The sequence below is a fragment of the Solanum tuberosum genome, unplaced genomic scaffold (assembly GCF_000226075.1).
Source record: "Solanum tuberosum cultivar DM 1-3 516 R44 unplaced genomic scaffold, SolTub_3.0 scf00194, whole genome shotgun sequence".
In the NCBI taxonomy this organism is placed as follows: domain Eukaryota; kingdom Viridiplantae; phylum Streptophyta; class Magnoliopsida; order Solanales; family Solanaceae; genus Solanum; species Solanum tuberosum.
In genome coordinates, this window is record NW_006239120.1 from 886,173 (window position 1) to 904,658 (window position 18,486).

General features: G+C 36.4%; 1 pseudogene; it reads right to left on the minus strand.

Moving 5' to 3' along the window:
• Nucleotides 1–8,289: 8,289 nt before the first annotated feature.
• On the minus strand, nucleotides 8,290–11,478 carry LOC102594916 (pathogenesis-related protein 1B-like; annotated as a pseudogene).
• Between the last annotated feature and the right edge of the window lie 7,008 nt (nucleotides 11,479–18,486).

Genomic DNA, 18,486 nt, shown 5'->3' on the forward strand with positions numbered 1-18,486 from the left:
TGTGATTATGTGTTGCCATGATTTCCTTATATGCATGTTCATGAAAATGCTTAGGTCTTGTTAGAGATGACTTATATGCATTATTTTCCTCATGTTGTAGTGCATTGACTAAAGTTGCATATAGACTTCATGAGATGAGTATTTGACCATGCCTTAGTTTTGGAGTTGAAAGATTCCTCCTTGAAATGAATGTTTTCTGAGAGTAAATTGCATATGGGTTCCATAAAAGTATGTTGAGAATGGTATGATTAGGAGATGGTAGTTCCTCCTTGAATATGACTAGTTATGAGAATGTCTTGCTTAAATGGGTTGTTTGATGAAGTTCCAACTTCCATGTGTTGCATTGAGTATGTTTAGCTTGGAGTTGATGTTTTCCTCCTTGGTTTATATGCATTAGATATGTTGTATGCATGATGGGCTGATAGTCTAGAGTTGTTTCCTTTAAGAAGGGCTTAGAACTATCATTCGAGGATGAATGTTCCCAACGGAGATATATTGTAACACCTCGGAAATTAGTAGACTAAATTAGAGCCAAGAGCTAGGATTCTGGAGTGAGATGTTGAGGATTAGAGTCATAGATGAGACCATACGTGCTTAGAATGAGGGGTTCTAGTGGTTGAAAGTCAAGGTATGTGTTAGACCTCGTAGCATAGAAGACCATTAAAGTTTGGTTGAGCATGGGAAGGGCAAGTGCCAAGGCAAAAGGGCAAGCCTAAGCCAAGGCGCCAAAGCTGCCCAACCTTGGCAAGCTACTGCCCAAGGGGTTCACGACCACCTTCACGACTAGTGGTATTGACCAAAGTATTTAAAGAGGTCCGTGAAGAACCCTTAGACTCATGGGAAGCAAGGTCCAAAAGTTTAGCCACTGTCCAAGGGACCACGAGCCACTTCACGGCCAGTGGTCATGACCACGGCTCGTGGGAAGGCTCGTTGTCATGCCTTGGTTTTGAGGGAGTTGGAAAGTTGAGGGAAGCCACTGGTGAAGGGACCATGGGCACCATCATGGGCCGTGGTGCGTTTGATGGCTCGTGAACTTGGGTGAGGCCCCTGGCAAGGGGCTACCTAGTGACAGTTAGTTTAGTAAATTCTAATTCGACTAGTTTTAAGTGGGGGTCCTTTTATATGAGTTTTATTCACCTATTTAAGGTATTTTAAGTCATTAGCCCCCAATTTTAAGTCACTTTTCACAAGACCCGAATCAAAACCTCAAATCACTCCTCTCTCAAATATTTCTCTCTCTAGAAAACCCCATTGAAGAAGAAGCTACAGCTTGAAGCTAAGGTCAAGAACAAATGTTCCATTGCTAAAGGCTTGTGCTAGGGCATTGATTAAGGTATGTTTAGCTTATCATCTATGGGTTCTTCCACCCATAGAGGCCCCTTAGTAATCCCCTAATTTTGGATCAAAAACCCAATTCTAATTAGGGTTCTTCTAACATTGTGGGTAGGATGTGCGTATGATTCCAATCCAGTGGTTAATACCTAATTATGATTGATTTAGATTATTTTAGTAATATAATGATGAATTTATATAATTTCTATGGGAAACCCTAGACTAAATTTATGAATGTGATATATGTGGGTTTATGCCATTACAGGTCAAATTGAAGGTTCAAAAGTGATTCTCTTAAATCAATGATATGAGTAGTAATTGTTCATGGTTAGGAACATATAATTATGAATTGAACTACACTTTATTTAATATAATGGGTCTTGACTTTAAAAGATGAAATTGAGCCTTTATGAAGAATTAGACTAAGAACCACCTAGTAATGAGGAATCTGATGACAATTGCATAAGATGAAGCTTATTACTTGAATGTCTTTTAATCTAGATATGAATGATGATAGAATGAAGTGAAGATTTGATAGTAAGGCTTGTAGTCATGAATGTTGAATCACAAGGGCATTGAGAGTAGAGTCAATGTGATTAATAGAAGTCTAATAGGTGGATTTGTGGTGTAAGGCCTATACTCGCCTAATCTACTTTATGAATGCTTGAAACTATGAAGTGATAGAATCACTTGAACATGGATTGGTCGTCAAGGACATCCTTCTATGAGATGAATGTTAAGCAAGGCTTAACAAGTAAACCTTTGGGTGTATGCTTGACTCCAAGTGGATATTGACAATGAGATGGAGTGTCATACAAGATAATGTTTGGGATCCAAGTATAAAGGAGAACCACACATAGTTGATGTGAGGACTATCCAAGTTAAAGGTGGAAACTTTTATGTAGTAGTGTGGGTTTTTCCAAAGTTAGGTCTCATGAAATGAAAGCCTTCACATAGTTGAGTTAAGGTTTTCTAGTAGGAATCTCCATATCCAATGAACTTAGACATGCTTGAAGAAGCATCTCATAGTGTTCTAAATCATAATTGAACTAAGATTTACTTAATGAAATACCTCATAGTGTTCAAGAGTATTTATGGACTTAGACATGCTTAAAGTAGTATCTCATAGGGTCCATATAGATGATGAAGTTAGACATGCTAAAAGTAGTGTCTCATAGGGTTCAATCTAATAATGAACTAAGATGTTTTTGAGGTAGTACCTCATAGTGTTCTAATGAGTGATGTATTTTAAGATAGGGTTGTGTTATAGTTTCCTTCCATAATATGTTGGACTAAGGATGGTAGCTCCCTTGTCTATATGAAGTAAGCTAGAGAGTGAGAATAAAGGAAGGCAAGTATGACTATATTGACTTCAAGGTGATACTTAGGTGTGAATGGTATTATGGGATGCCTTTCATGTATTGCACAAGTGTTCCTTGAGGTTACTTAGGAGTATGATACCCTTATGGTAAAGAAGCGTAAGAGTTGACTGTGTATATAGACTATGAATAAGATGACTAAAAAGGGGTACATGGCTTGGGTGGTATTATAGACATGATCAGGAAACTCAGGATTTTCAAAGCCAGGTGGTTTTTTTACATGTACTTCTTCTTTTAAATATCCATTTAGGAATGCACTTTTCACATCCATTTGATAGAGAGTGAACTCTTTAAAAATAGCGAATGCAAGAAGTAATTGAATAGCTTCGTGTCTTGCTACAGGAGCAAAAATCTCATCATATTTGATTCCTTCTTCCTGATTAAACCTCTGCACCACCAATCTTGCCTTGTTTGTTATGACTTTTCCATTCTCGTCTAGCTTATTCCTATACACCCATTTTTTTCCAATTACTGTTCTCCCCTTAGGTTGTGGAACAAGATGCCATACCTTACTTCGTTCAAATTGATTAAGCTTCTCTTGCATTGTTTGTATCCAATCCTCATCAAGAAGAGCTTCCTTCACCTTTTTGGGTTCAACCAAAGACATGAATGCTTGAAATGCACATAAGTTCTTCAAACCTAACCTGGTATTGATTCCAGATGTTAGGTCAATAAGAAAATTATCAATGGGTTGTGATCCTTGATATTTGTAGCATTTTACAGCCAACCCTTGAGAGGTTTCAATATTATTTACATCATCTCTTTCTTCAATTTGACCATTATCTTGACTTATTTTTCCCCTGACTGTATGCTTTTTGATTGTTCGACAGAGGGAGCAGATTGTTCAACTTGTTCCTGACTATGCTCCTCAATTTCACTGTCACCCTGCATGTTAGTCTCAAACAGAGAGCAATTTTCATCAAAGACAACATGCACACTTTTTTCAACACATTGCGTTCTTTTATTCAAGACCCTATATGATTTACTATGTGATGAATATCCCAAGAAGATTCCCTCATCACTCCTTGCATCAACCTTTGCAAGGTTATTTTTACCATTATTATGAACATAACATCTGCACCCAAAAGTCCTAAAGTGAGAGATATTTGGTTTTCTACCTTTGAGTAATTCATATGGAGTCTTCAATAAGAGGGGACGTGTCATGCACTTATTGATAATATAACATGCAGTACTAATGGCTTCAGCCCAGAGATTTTTTTCAAGATTATTGGCAATAATCATTGTTCTAGCCATGTCTTCTAAAGTCTTGCTTTTCCTTTCAACTACTCCATTTTGTTGAGGAGTTCTAGGAGTAGAGAAATTATGATCTATTCCATGTAATGAATTGAATTCTAAGAATTTTGCATTTTCAAATTCTGTTCCATGATTAGATCTTATGGAAATCAAGGATAATCCTAGAGTTTTCTCCATTTTCTTGATAAAATAGAAAAAGTCTCAAAGGACACTTCTTTAGAATCTAGAGAAATTATCAATAATGGCAAAAACATACCTTTTTCCTCCTCTGCTTCTTACTCTCATTAGTCAACATAAGTCCATATGAATCAGTTGAAGGCATTTGGTTGTACTTACCTAATTCTTTGACTTGAATGATGAGCTCACTTGCTTCCCCATTACACATGCACCACAAACTTTGTCATTTTTGAATTTGGTTTTAGGTAAGCCTATAACCATCTCCTTTTCTAACAGTTTGTTTATTGGTTTCAAGCTTGCATGTCCGACTCTTTTGTTCCATAGTAAGTGATCATTAGCTATTGCACTGAGGCACTTCAGACTAGTGCCCGGCATCCCCATGATGTCAGCTTTGTACACATTTATGTGTCTTTTGGCGGTAAAGATAACCTCCTTTGTATCAAATTTTTGAACCCAACAACCTTCAGAAGTAAAAATTACTTTATTACCTTTGTCACATAGTTGAGACATGCTGAGAAATTTATGCTTTAACCCAATCATGTTGTATACTTCTTCCAGTGCTTTGGATTCAGTCTTTCCAATCTTCCCAACTCCTACAATAGTACCTTTCTTTCCATTTCCAAATGAAACATTTCCCCCTTTGAATGTAGTGAGTGAAACATGTCTCCAGTCATATGGCCTCGAACAAGCACTATTCATGTACTAGTGCTTGCTTCCTTTCACTTTTACTTGCAAGCATTTTAAAGGTTAGTTTTAGGAACCCAGACAAGCTTGGCTCCTTTCTGATGATTGAAGGGGTGAATAAGATTTCTTTTTGCCCATTTTGGCAGCCAATCTTGTTTCTAATTCTATGATTGGTTTTAACATAGCTGATAGTTGCTATTTCAACATTTTTGTTTCTATCATTTCTGGCGACAGGACATTTAGTGGTTGGGTGCCCATGTTTGCTACAAATATAGAAAAAATCAGTTGTAACAACCTTATAATTATAAAAACCAATGCCTGCTCTCTCATTGTGATTTCTCTCACTCAATTGGTTGACAATTCTGGATGAGTGAGTCCATCTATTTTCCCTTTCAAGCTTTACTTTTATTTGAGAGATTTCTACATTTAGTTTCCTCACCTTTTATTTTTCAAAAAAAAAAAAATTGCATTTTTTTCAAATCTTTTTCCGGTTTTCTTCAGTTTCACTCATTTTTCCTTTCCCTTTTCCAGTAATTGTCATCTTTAAGATTTCATATTTTAGATCTAGGTTAGATGACTCAAGTTGTTCAACATGTTTCTTCAGATAACTATTTTTTTTTTATCAATTACAGTTTTGTTATCTTTGAGTTCCATATACTCAAATTTTTGGTCTGCAAAGACTTTAAACAACTGAACTCTTTCACATGTTAATTGTTGAAAGCCATCAATTAACCCATTCATTAATCCGATTAATTTATTTTTTGAAAATAGATGCAGTTTTTCTTTAAGATCAATAATACTAACCTCAGAGTTTTCATCATCCTCGATGTTTGAATCTCCTACAACCATGAATGGTGTTTCATCTATTTCTTCATCATCGGATTCTTCAGTTCCTGAACTCCAAGCAGCTACAATTGCACATTCCTCCATTTTCTTTAAATTTATTTCCTTTTCTGTTCTTTCTTTCCTCCATTCAAATTTCCACTACGGGCAATCCTTAACATGATGATCAGTTTCTCCACACTTGTACCAACCACCTTGTGATTTTTCATTTACCCACTTCTTTTGATTGGTTTCCTTATTTTCATTTCCTTTTCTTTTCCTGAGATACTTCTTAAAGACTTTTGCTTGATATGCTATTTGATCCTCATCATACTCAGAATCTTCTCCATCAGACACTTTCAGGGCGACTATTTTTTCACTAAGCATATCCTTCTTTTTTAAGTCATCCATGTTCATCTCATATGCTCTGATATTTCCCACAAGTTCATAAAGTGTCGTTATGGAGATGTCTTTAGCTTCTCTTATGGTACTTACTTTTACATCCCATTTGTTTTTTGGAAGGATCCTTAGTACCTTGTCAACATGTTCTTAGTAGTCAGAACTTTTTTCTAGTGATGACAACTCATTGATCAACTTAGTGAATCTAGTAATCATTTTTAACAGAGGCTCACCTTCTTTCACTTTGAAGGTTTCATATACAGTGAACAACATAGCTACTCTGAATTTCCTTACTTGACTAGTTCCTTCATGAGCATTGACAAGTGCATCCCAAATTTGTTTGGCAGTAGTACAGTTTGAGACTCTATTATACTCATCTAGTCCAAGACCACAAACAAGAATGTTTTTCATCCTAGCATTTTTTCTGAGAGCTGATAAATCTTCCACAGTAAAGTCAATCCTAACCTTTGGTACTTGAACTCCTTCAATAGTCTTCATAGGAATGGTAGGTCTTATCGTAATCTTATCCCACAATTCATAATCTTATGATTGAATGAAGTCTTCCATGTGTGCTTTCCACCAACCAAAGTGAGACCCATTGAACATTGGGGTCTGACAGTTGATTGTCCTTCACTGTGACCGATAGGTGGTGAATAATTCATCTCGATCTTTTATTTTAGGTGTTACCCTGTATAAGATAACCTTGCTCTCATACCAATTGTTATTCTACACGACCTAGATTGTTTTTACTTTTATATCATACTTTACTTAAGTGAACCAAGTTGCCTAACGTGTTTCAAAGAAGGTGTAAAGACTGTAAAGTAAGAACACAATATTTTACGTGGAAACACCCAGCTCAAAAGGTGTAAAAACCACGACATGTTCCTCAACAGGATTTACCCCAACTTCACTAAATAACTACGTGCCTCAACCAACAATGAGATTACAAGACTTTATGTAACCGAAAGATTAACTACCTAATTTCAATTCTAGCACATACCTACAAGGTTTGTGTTCACAGTGTCTTCGAGTTGCCCTCAACTTGAAGACTAATATCCTATAATCAGTTTATAAATCACCGATCTAACACTATAAAAATCACAAATACTATGAAAACTTCCTAGATTTGTTCTTCTATTTTCTTTGTTCAGCATCACTTCAAAAATCAATCTCTTAGTTGTTTTTGCTTTGTAAATGCGTAACAAGTATGGACGCCTCTTCTCCTATTTATGGTTTTGTTTTCTGAAGTCTTCTACTCCTTCACTAACTCCTTTTTCGTTCCACAACTCTGTTTCATTTAGAGTTCTTCTTGCAATGAAACTCCTTTATGAAATAGAAGTCCTTCTTGAAACAGTTTCTCATGAGATCACTTTGCCAACGTGTTCCTTGCATTTTATCATTTATCTAAACAATACTTATCCTAACAGTATTGTTATAGGGTCAGTGATAATTCATAGATGAAGACGAAGATGATCTTTGGCAGCTTCTACCCCTCTTTCCTTACGGTAGAAGTTGTATCTTATTTTAATGTTGATGTTCTCTTAGAAACCCTTGTACTTGCTTAGACTAGTTTCGAGGAAGGTTTCTGTGTAGTTTCAAGGCATTCTTTTTATTGTAGGCAAAGCAAGGAATCATTTTGTATTAAAAAATAAGGTGATAAATTGAATTTTTGCTTACTTTCGCTATCTTAATTTTAAAATTGGGTGGTAAGGATCCTCCTATCTAGGTGTTAGAGTAGGTGTCCGCACGACCGCTGATTTGGATCGTGATAGCTAGTAACCCTTCCTAGGGAGAACTAAGGTGGCTCAATGTACCAACCATCATACTTTTTGGCCCTCATTCGAAAAGTTGGGACTTCCATCTAGTCTAGTTAAAAAGCACTTTTTATTTCAGTAGAAAGTTCGTCATTAGTGAGAAAAAAATTAATATGGAAATTAGTTGCAAATATATGGATTGATAGATGACTTTGCCAACATTTAGAAAATTCAACACTTTTTAGCAGGTGATCATTATATGTATTAACTGCACATACATGCTATAATATCTACACTACATTCCCATTGTTTAAAAATGCATGTTGTTCAGATTTTGATCATGAAAGTGCAGTTAATTAGAACATCAACATATCATTTCTTAAGAGTAGTAATTCATAATAATCAGATCATACATTAAGCTGATATATAGAAGCAACTTCATTTAGAACTACGTAGGTAGTACAAATATGTAATATCATTTGGTAATAAGTTGCTTTTTAGTATGGAGTTTGGCCTATAAAATTACCTGGAGGATCATAGTTGGAAGAGACAACATATCTTCCATTGTTGCATTGAACCCTAGCACATCCAAGACAAACAGAGTTACGCCAAACCACCTGAGTATAATATCCGCACACTTGTCCTTCATCACATATATTGGAGTCATGGTTATGTATTGTTTCTCATCGACCCAAATATCCACCGCTTTTGTGGCCATCATAAAATCACCACTACCGGCAGCTCGGTTCTCACCATATTGTCCATGAGAATAAACGAGGTTGAAATCAGTTGCCAATTGGGAAGCATATTGTTGGGCGTAGGCTGTCACCTGGTTGTCCCATGTTAATGGTCCGAGCTGTGTTGTGTGCATCCAAATAGTCATGTTGGGCATGACAAGAGTGGGATACTATTAGGATGAACACAAGTGCAAAGGCAAGATGAAAAGCATTTGAGAAAAGAGGAAAAATCTCGTTTGTACGTTTGGGCATGACAAGAGAGGGATACTATCAGTGTGTACGTTTGTTCCATATTAGCATCTGTGTGTCTTGTATTCGTGTTCCACATTAGTGTGACACTTGTGTCACCACTTTAATTACGTTGAGTAACTTTATATATTGTACTATCATCTTTCAATCATGGGTTGACAAGGTAAAATATATAGTACTACTAGGAAATTTACCCATGCTTCGCATGGGATTGAACTATTTTATTAAGCTTACATATGATCATTTAGAAATATTCGTATTTTCAATACATACACTACATTGTCAAGAACATTTTATATTAAGGCAAAGTGTTCCTCCGAAATCTTGAAGTGCTATATCTTTTTAATTTTCATTTTTTTATACAAAAATTATGAGTCATAAAGAATTTTTAATTATAAGAAAGAAGTCTGAGAAAATCTCCATGGAAATAGTTGGTCAAGGTAATGAAATTTTCTAAATTTCAAGAAGTTATAAAGAATAACATTAGACGTTAAAGAAGAGACCAAAAATCCTCGAACAACACTCTCAAGTAAAGTGGAACATCACGTCCATACAAGAACATAATTAATTAAATTTAAATAGAGGACCTTCAGCTACTTTTTTATGAACCTCCATCAATCTCTTTTTTATTATAGTATGTTGTATCATGTATATGTTAAAAATGACCCTAAAATTGTTAGTATTATAAATGTTTTTCCTCATTGTCTCAGAGTAGTCATTACTATTGCTTGGGTTTCATATCACCGGCCCCAACTTATTTGGAATTGAACCATAATTATTATTATGGTTATAGTATGAAGTGAAAAAGAATTAATGCAATTATCAACCAACCAATAGGTGGAATCTGAATGGAACTGTTCACAACTGGATATTCTAAATTAAAATATTGACACATTACATATTAAAATCTCGCAGCATAATTTGTGAGCACTTGAACTAAAAACTATCAAGAAATAATAATAAAGACGACCTTACTTTCCTAACAATCAAGAAGAAAAAGGCATGTTGCTATCAAATATAGCACAACCCACAAGTAATTTTCTCAAAAGGTATATGAAGTAACTTGTTGAAAATGAAAAAAACAGAGATAAATTTTCAATCATCCTCACTGGAATGTTTAACAAAGTTAAAAAAAAGTAACCAAAATAGCAAAAAGATATTACCAAAGATACATGAATCACTATGACGTACCATAAAAGATTAAGCTTTATGAAATAGGAGGAAGAAAACTTTGAGGAATGAAACACACTTCATAAAAAACTTAATTTATGTATTTGAATTCGACTCCCCTATAGCGAAAAAAACCTACAAATAATAGTGGCAGAAATAAAAGTTTTGTTTACTAAAGATCCAAATGTAATTAATCTAACCATTTTAGCAGCGTTAAGAGTTTTGGACTGAGAGGTGCAAGAGTAATAATGTCGCGTTGCAATTAAAATCAAGTTTCTTTGTTTATATGAAGAAACTTCTAGAAAGGGACAAAAGAGGAGATCAATTTTCAATTATCCTGTAACGACCTGATTTCTATCGTTATGAAAAAGCCAATGCGGAAAGGATTGGGGCTAGAAAAAGTTTTTTCGTAGAAACATGGAATTTCCCAACTTAGTCCAGATTTGGATGAAATCGGAGTCATTAAGTTGTAGGTAAATTTGGTAATAAATGAGAGATTTATTAATGAATTTGATTACATGAGTGGATAGTTAAGACGTTAAGGATCTCGTACGACTTTACGAAAATGAATTCGAGTGAGTAGAACTCCCGGAATCAATTCGTAGAACATAATAGAATGGATAAATATTTATAGGGGAGGGTTTTGTTATAGATTCGATGGTGGAAACAACCCTAAATAGGGTATTAGGATCTTGGGTTTTGTCTAGGGTTATTGGGTTTGTTATAAGTCGGATAATTAGACCTTTGATTGTTGATCCTTGCGTTTATTGTATGTTTTTAAACAACGAACAAGTGGGAAGAATCCAGAAAGGGAAGATTCAAGTGCCTTAGGGGATTCAAGCTTGGATTCGAGGTAGGTGATGGTGTTGATTTCATGTTAGTGTGATATACATTTGTAATTGCTTCATTATAATGCATGTATGTATGCGAAAGTTGCATTATTGATCAACCTAATCGTAAATGAGGATAATTGAATAATTGTATGCCATGAAACACCTCTAGTTGTATGATTGCGAGAATATACATTGTGATTGTGATTGTGGTTTGTTGAATGGGCGGGTGTCACGATCCAACACACTAACTTGGATCGGGTGCCATATTCTGGCATAATTATAGGATCAGATACCACGATCCGGTATGCTGACTGTTTGGGTTTAGGTTCCATGAGAGGACCATTGAATTGGGTTTCGTGAGAGGACCATTGTATTGTGTTGTGTATCTACTTGTGATGAGTTCGTTTATATCTAATGATGATTGATATTGGAAGACGATATGTTAATCTAAATTGATATGACTGTGATATGTGAGAATCGTGTAATTGTTCATTGTTCCTATATGTTTATGATATTGTATATGTTCGATATGTGCATGTGATTATATTGTTGTATTGACTAATGTATGTTATACTTAGTGGGATAGCTGTGTGACCCTACCAATACACGGTGCTTGTGTACTGATACTGCACTTGCTCTTATTTTGTTCAGTATAGGGCATCTTTCGGCGGCTATTGACAAACCTCATTTATAAGATCAATGATCGCCGATTCAAATTCAAGGGTGAGCCACTTCTTCCGGACTGCCTTGAGTTCTCTTTTTATCTAGTCCATCATATTCGGACTTAGACTAGTTCTCTAGATGATTTTCTAGTTTAGACTTATGAATTTTGGTAGAGTTTTGGTACATTGACTTTCAGGTTCTAGGGGTTGAATTTCTACATTAGTTTGGTTAGTTATTTGTTTAAACCTTGGAGTTTATGGGAACTCTATATAATTTTTGCTTTTAAACATGCTTCTGAATCTTTAAATGCCTTACTTTTCATAAAATTTGATATGTTTGGGTTGTAGTAATGATTCTCCCACCGGAGGGATTGTGTGGGTGCCAATCAAGATGGTCTGGGTCATGACAAAGTTGGTATTAGAGCTTTCAGTTCATTGATCTCATTGTACCAAAACGAATCTAGTAGAGTCTTTTGGAACGGTACGATGACGTCCGTACTTTTCTTCGAGGGGCTATAGGACTTTAGAAAAACCTCACATCTTTCTACTCTTTCGTGCTATGACTTGAATCCACTTGGTATCTGGGTGATACAAATTGGTATCTTTCCTCTTTCACTCTGTGGTCTGAGCTAGAGCAACAACAACGACAACACCATCGCTAGCAAGAGAGGATATGTATAGACTTCCGATAGTTAAATAGGGTCACCATTGATGAGTCCACAAATTGTACTCATTTAGGGCTTTATTTTAATAGATATAGTGTCCTCAAATGCTTATATATTCTAAATATCTGATGAAAACACTTGAGTTTCAGGTATTTGAAGTTTTAGTGGAACCATGGATACTTAGACGCAAAAAGGAACAAAAAAGGTTGAATAGAAAGAAAAAGTTGAAGCCTGAGCATCACAAAGCACACTTGACAATTCGCCGAAGGGATGCACTCCACCCTTTGTTCTAGTACGCGAAGCCCTAAAGGAGAAGGATAAAAAAGGCGATGAAATGAAAGTCAGCGCTTCGCCGAATAGTACCGCGAAGCACTATGTTATCACTCCTTAGTTATCCAATAGTTACTGCAATAATTTCTCTTTAGTAGCAGTTATTTTCCTGTAATAGTGCAGTTATTTTCCTGTAGTAGTGCAGTCTTTCATTCCAGTTAAGTTAGGAAGTCATGTCCTAGTTTCTAGGGGTAGTTATTTTATAAGTATTGTATTTAAACTATCTGGTGTCGGTAGAAAATATAAGACAGAAAATTATTCAAGTCTTTGAGTACTTCAAAACTCAAGAGATTGCAGGTTCTCTCTTAATGACCAGCACCATAGGTCGTAGGAAGAAAACATTTGATTCACACTAGAACGCCCCATAACCAGATCCATATCAGGGGACCATCACAACTTGGTATCAGAGCCAGATGTTATGGGAGATCAATTTCAACATCAACTAGCACAATTGGTGAACTTATTTCAAGAAGAACGTGCAGCCAATATAGCGAGACAGGAAACAATAAATGCTCGCTTAGATGCACTCACAAAGGATCTAGCGAATTCGAAGGTTGATTCTGAATCAACTCATCATACCAATCAGAATCGGGGCTGGAAGGGTAAAAGTATAGTGGCAGAATGGTCAAACTCAAATGCAGGAGGAAGTTCCTTCATTCCTAGGTATACAAAGTTTGATTTTCCCCGGTTTACTGGCCAAGGGGACCCTTTGGGATGGCTGAACAGATGTGATCACTTTTTTCGACACCAACAGACTCCAGATGAAGAAAAAGTTAGTCTTGCTTCTTTTCATTTAGAGGGGAATGCACAACTTTGGTTTCTTCAACTAGAGATAGATCTGCCTGAACCGTCTTGGGATGAGTTCAAACATTATTGTAACCTTCGTTTTGGGCCACCAATCAGAAGTCAGAAGTTAGGAGAATTCGCTAAGTTGCGCCAGATTGGGTCCGTGGCCGATTACCAAGAAAAAATTTGAGCAATTAATTTCGCGGGCTGGTACACTCACACAGTCACAAAAAATTGAACTTTATATCAGTGGTCTTGTTGATTATATAGCAATTGAGGTTGAGTTGCATAATCCTCCAGATTTGGCTACAACGATGAGTTTATCCCGACTTTATGAACGCAAGGAACAATCAGTTTATTCGCAATCGTTAGATGCTTGCAAATCCAAGACAACAGATTTCTCACCTTAACAACATGCCAGCTTTGTGAAGAAACTAACCAGACCTGAAATGGAGGAAAGGTGACTTAAGGGACTTTGTTTCAATTATGATGAACCATTCACCTGGGGTCATTAATGCAAGAAATTATTCTGGATTGACTTTATAGACGATGAGGAAGAGTTTACTCGAAAGGAGGGAAATACTAATTTCCACACTTAGCGCTTGAGGACAAGCGCGATTTGAAGGAGGAGAGTAATGTTATCACTCCTTAGCTATCCAATAGTTACTGCAGTAATTTCTCTTTAGTAGCAGTTATTTTCCTGTAATAGTGCAGTTATTCTCCTGTAGTAGTGCAGTCTTTCATTCTAATTAAGTTAGGAAGTCATGTCCTAGTTTCTAGGGGTAGTTATTTTATAAGTATTGTATTTAAACTATCTGGTGTCGGAGAAAATATAAGCAGAAAATTATTTAAGTCTTTGAGTACTTCAAACTCAAGAGATTGCAGATTCTCTCTTAACGAACCAGCACCATAGGTCGTAGGAAGAAAACATTTGATTTCACACTAGAACGCCCCATAACCAGATCCATATCAGGGTACCATAACACACTACTATACCTCCCAATGGTCCAGAATGTGAAGATGTTAAAGGAAAGCATGAAACGACGATGAAACAGAAGAAGGGCGAGTCGCCGAGTCATTCGGCGACATCGACTAACCTCGTAGAGCGATCTACTAACACTAATTTCTGAAATCTATAAATACTAAAATATTTATTAATTTTAGAGAGTCTAATTATTATTATTTGCATAATAGAATAGTAGTTTTTAGGATATTTTTTCTCTCAAGTTTGGAGAGGGTTTTGTGGGGGACTTGAAGAATGAAGGACTTCATCCTCCCCAAGTTAGAAGTGGGTCTTCTCCATTCTTCTTCCTTTTCTTAAATCAAGGTTTAATTATTTATAACCATTTGATTTTATTATCATTTTAGGTGTATTTTGTTATTTCTTGATGTGTGGCTAAAAACCCCCCATTCTTGGGGTGTGATTTAGCAAATATGTATTGATATTGTTGTTGGGTCTTGCTTACTGATAGATTAGATGTATTTTAATGGTGCTTTCACCTAGTGGTTGTGGTTTAATTTAATGGGTTTATAGTTGCAAATACAAAACCACTCTTGTGTTTTCGGCTTGCCCGAGAGGGATCTCGCGAAACCAAGACTAGTAGACTAATGACCTAAGGAGTGGGTCGACATGAGGTTCAGGCCAAGAGGATGAGCCCTAGTCCCATATCCTAACACTCAGCTCGAGAGAGTGTGTTGGGTAAGGCGTAGGCTGACCTTCATGCGGCAAATGGGTGTCCGAGAGGAATGCATTTTGAAGCGGGGTACGTTGCCCGAGAGGGAATTTATTTTCATCTAAAGCTTAGCCCAGTCACTATTATCTTGCAAAATTACTAGCGAAAGCATGTACCCAACGATTTATCTCATCTTGTATTGCGGTCACACTAAAGAACTTTTCCCCATACTTGATTTTATTGTTATTTTTGTTATTTTTACTACTTGTGACAAAAACCCCAATTTATATTTGACACTTTTGTGTCACCCCCTTTAATTTACTATGTTTTTACTCGTTAATGTCTTTAGCTATGACAAATTAGATCTAAACTTTATTTTTCTATTAATTATCAAAACCACTCCCTTGGGACACCCTTTGAGCCTTACATTTCTTTGGAAGAACATTGATGAACCACTAGACCTTACTTGACCCACTACCTATAATCTTCTTGATTTGTGGTTTAGCAAATAGCCAACTTAGGCCAAAGTTAGGGGTGTGGTGAAAAACCTAGACCTTACTTGACCCACTACCTATAATCCTCTTGATTTATGGTTTACCAAATAGCCAAATCAGTTCAAAAGCCTAAGTTGGGGGTGTGGTGAAAGGGAAAAGGAGAAGTCAAGAAGTGCAAGAAAAGTCCCCCTTAACCCATGGTGTTGCAAAACGATGGAAACCCAAAAAAAAAAAAGTACAAAAGAAATTGGGTTTCCAAGCAATCCATGGAGGTGAATAAAAAGATGACTTAGAAGCACTAGAAAAAGAATTGATAAAGAAAAAGAAGGGAATGCCTTGACAGTACCACATCTCACGAGGAAGAAGTCACTGAGCCTAAATGACCATACCTTTGCACTCATCCCTATTACAAGCCTTAGAAAGACCTTTTTGATCTTGTGTAAGCCAAATCAAAAATCGATTGGAAAATAAGGGCAAACCTATGGGTAAAAACATGCATTGTGTTCCTCGTGTTTTAGTGTGAGTGTTGCATCTGATTCTTGATCTTGAATTGATTAACCTCTGTGTGTAAATATGGAATCATCTTTTATGTTCGGGCATTGAGATACTTTTTGTTGAGTTTGAACTTGCACAAGTAGCAAGTATTGCGAGCATGAGAATCTTTCGTAATGGTGTGTCACAACTTTAATCTTTGAGTACACAATTGATCCTTGCATAAGTAAATTGAGTCTTGTTGTGTGAATTCATGATTGAGTCTTGTGTAGCACTGTTTCAGACATCCTATTTGAACTGCTGAACCTGAGTTTAACTTAAGGACATGTAAAAGTTTAAGTTGGGCATGTTGATGAGTCCACAAATTGGACTCATTTAGGGCTTTAGTTTAATAGAAATAGTGTCCTCAAATGCATATTTATTCTAAATATCTGATGAAAACACCTAAGCTTCAGGTATTTAAAGTTTTAGTGGAAGCATGAACACTTAGGCACAAAAAGGAACAAAAAGGCTGAAAAGAACGAAGAAGTTGAAGCCTAAGCATCACCAAGCACACTTGGCTATTTACCAAAGGGATGCACTCCGCCCTTGTTCCAGTACGCGAAGCCCTGAAAGCGAAGAATCAAAAAGGCGATGAAAGGCTCAGTCGGCGCTTCATTGAATAGTTCCGCGAAGCAGTACTATACCGCCCAATGGTCTAGAATGTAAAGATGCTGAAGGAAAGCACGAAACGACGATGAAACAGAAGAAGGGAAAGTCGCAGAGTCATTCGGCGGCATCAACTAACCTCACCGAGCGATCCGCCAACAATAATATCTGAAGTCTATAAATACTAAACTCTTTATTAATTTTAGAGAGTCAAATTATTATTATTTTCAATATAGAATAGTACTTTTTAGGATATTTTTCTCTCATGTTTGGAGAGGGCTTTGTGGGAAACTTGAAGAAAGAAGGATTTCATCTTCCCCAAGTTGGAAATGGGTCTTCTCCATTCTTCTTCCTTTGCTTAAATCATGGTTTAATTCATTATACCCATTTTATTTTATTATAATTTTAGGTGTTTTTTGTTATTTCTTGATGTGTGGCTAAAAACTCCCATTCTTGGGGTGTGATTTAGAAATATGTGTTGATATTGTTGTTGGGTCTTACTTGCTGATTGGTTAGATGTATTTTAATGGCAATTTTCCCTAGTGGTTGTGGTTTAATTTAATGACTAAAGGGTTTGTAGTTGCAAATCCAAAGCCAACCATGTGTTTTTGGCTTGCCCAAGGCGAAACCAAGACCACTAGACTGATGGCCTAAGTAGTGGGTCGACATGAGGTTCAACCCGAGAGGGTTAGCCATAGTCCCATATCTTAACAATCAGTTCGAGAAAGTGAGTGGGGTAAGGTGTAGGCTGGCCTTCATGCGGCAAATGGGAGAGGAACGCATTTGAAACGGGGTAAGTTGCCCGAGAGGGAACTTATTTCCATCTAAAGCTTAGCCTAGTCACTATTATCTTGAAAAATTCTTATCGAAAGCATGTACCCAATGACTTATCTCAATTTGTATTGTGGTCACACCCCAAGAACTTTTCCCCATACTTGATTTTATTGTTATTTTTGTTGTTTTTATTACTTGTGACAAAACCCCCAATTTATATTTGACACTTTCGTGTCACCCCCTTTAATTTACTATGTTTTTACTCGTTAATGTCTTTAGCTATGAGTAATTAGAGCTAAAATTTATTTTTCTATTAATTATCAAAACCACTCCCTTGGGACACGACCCCAACCTTTAGTTGGGTTACTATATTTTAGACGATCGTAGACACTCCTACCGTAGGTTAGTGTTGTTGGTCACAATAAGCATCAACCATTCAAAAAAAGTATCCATTGCCTCGGATAGATGACATTTTTATCCAATTTCAAGGTGCATCGGTTTTCTCGAAGATTGCTTTAAGGTCTGGTTACCATCAGTTAAAGATTGAGGCGGTTAAGAATTAGGTTCGACCAAATTCTATGATTGAAATTAGCAGTTTTGTGGGGCTTGCTAGCTACTATTGTTGCTTGTGGTATGAGTTGAGTCAAATTGGTATCTCTGAATTCCAATTAGTATCTCAACGAAGTGAATTAGACGTCGTCGTCACGACCAAGTGGCCACAAGCAATGCAAATTTGAAACTAAGAAGGTTCTAATTGGTATCTAGCCTTAGGGGTGGTGTGAATGCATGGATGATCAGGAATGGTCATCCACAGAGCGAAATAATTAATTAAGAATTTTAACTTATCTGTGAATTGTATCTTGAAAACTTTTAATGTGTGCTTCCGGTTGTCTGAATTAACTGCAAATGTGAAGTTGCAATTGGTTGAATGTGATGAGATGATTATGTGCAAAATAAATGGGTGTCTGAACTTTGATATGTACAATATGTTGGCCTGGTTGTTGAAGTTATACAAGTTGTAAATACTTGAGTATCGTGAAATTCGTTGTGAAAGGAAGATCTTGACTAAGGATCATGTGACTGTCTGGGTGTATCCTGGGGATGTGTGGGTTGTGGTGCTGAATTGACAAGAATAAATTGGTTTGTGTATCGTGTGATTGATTGGGGGTAGA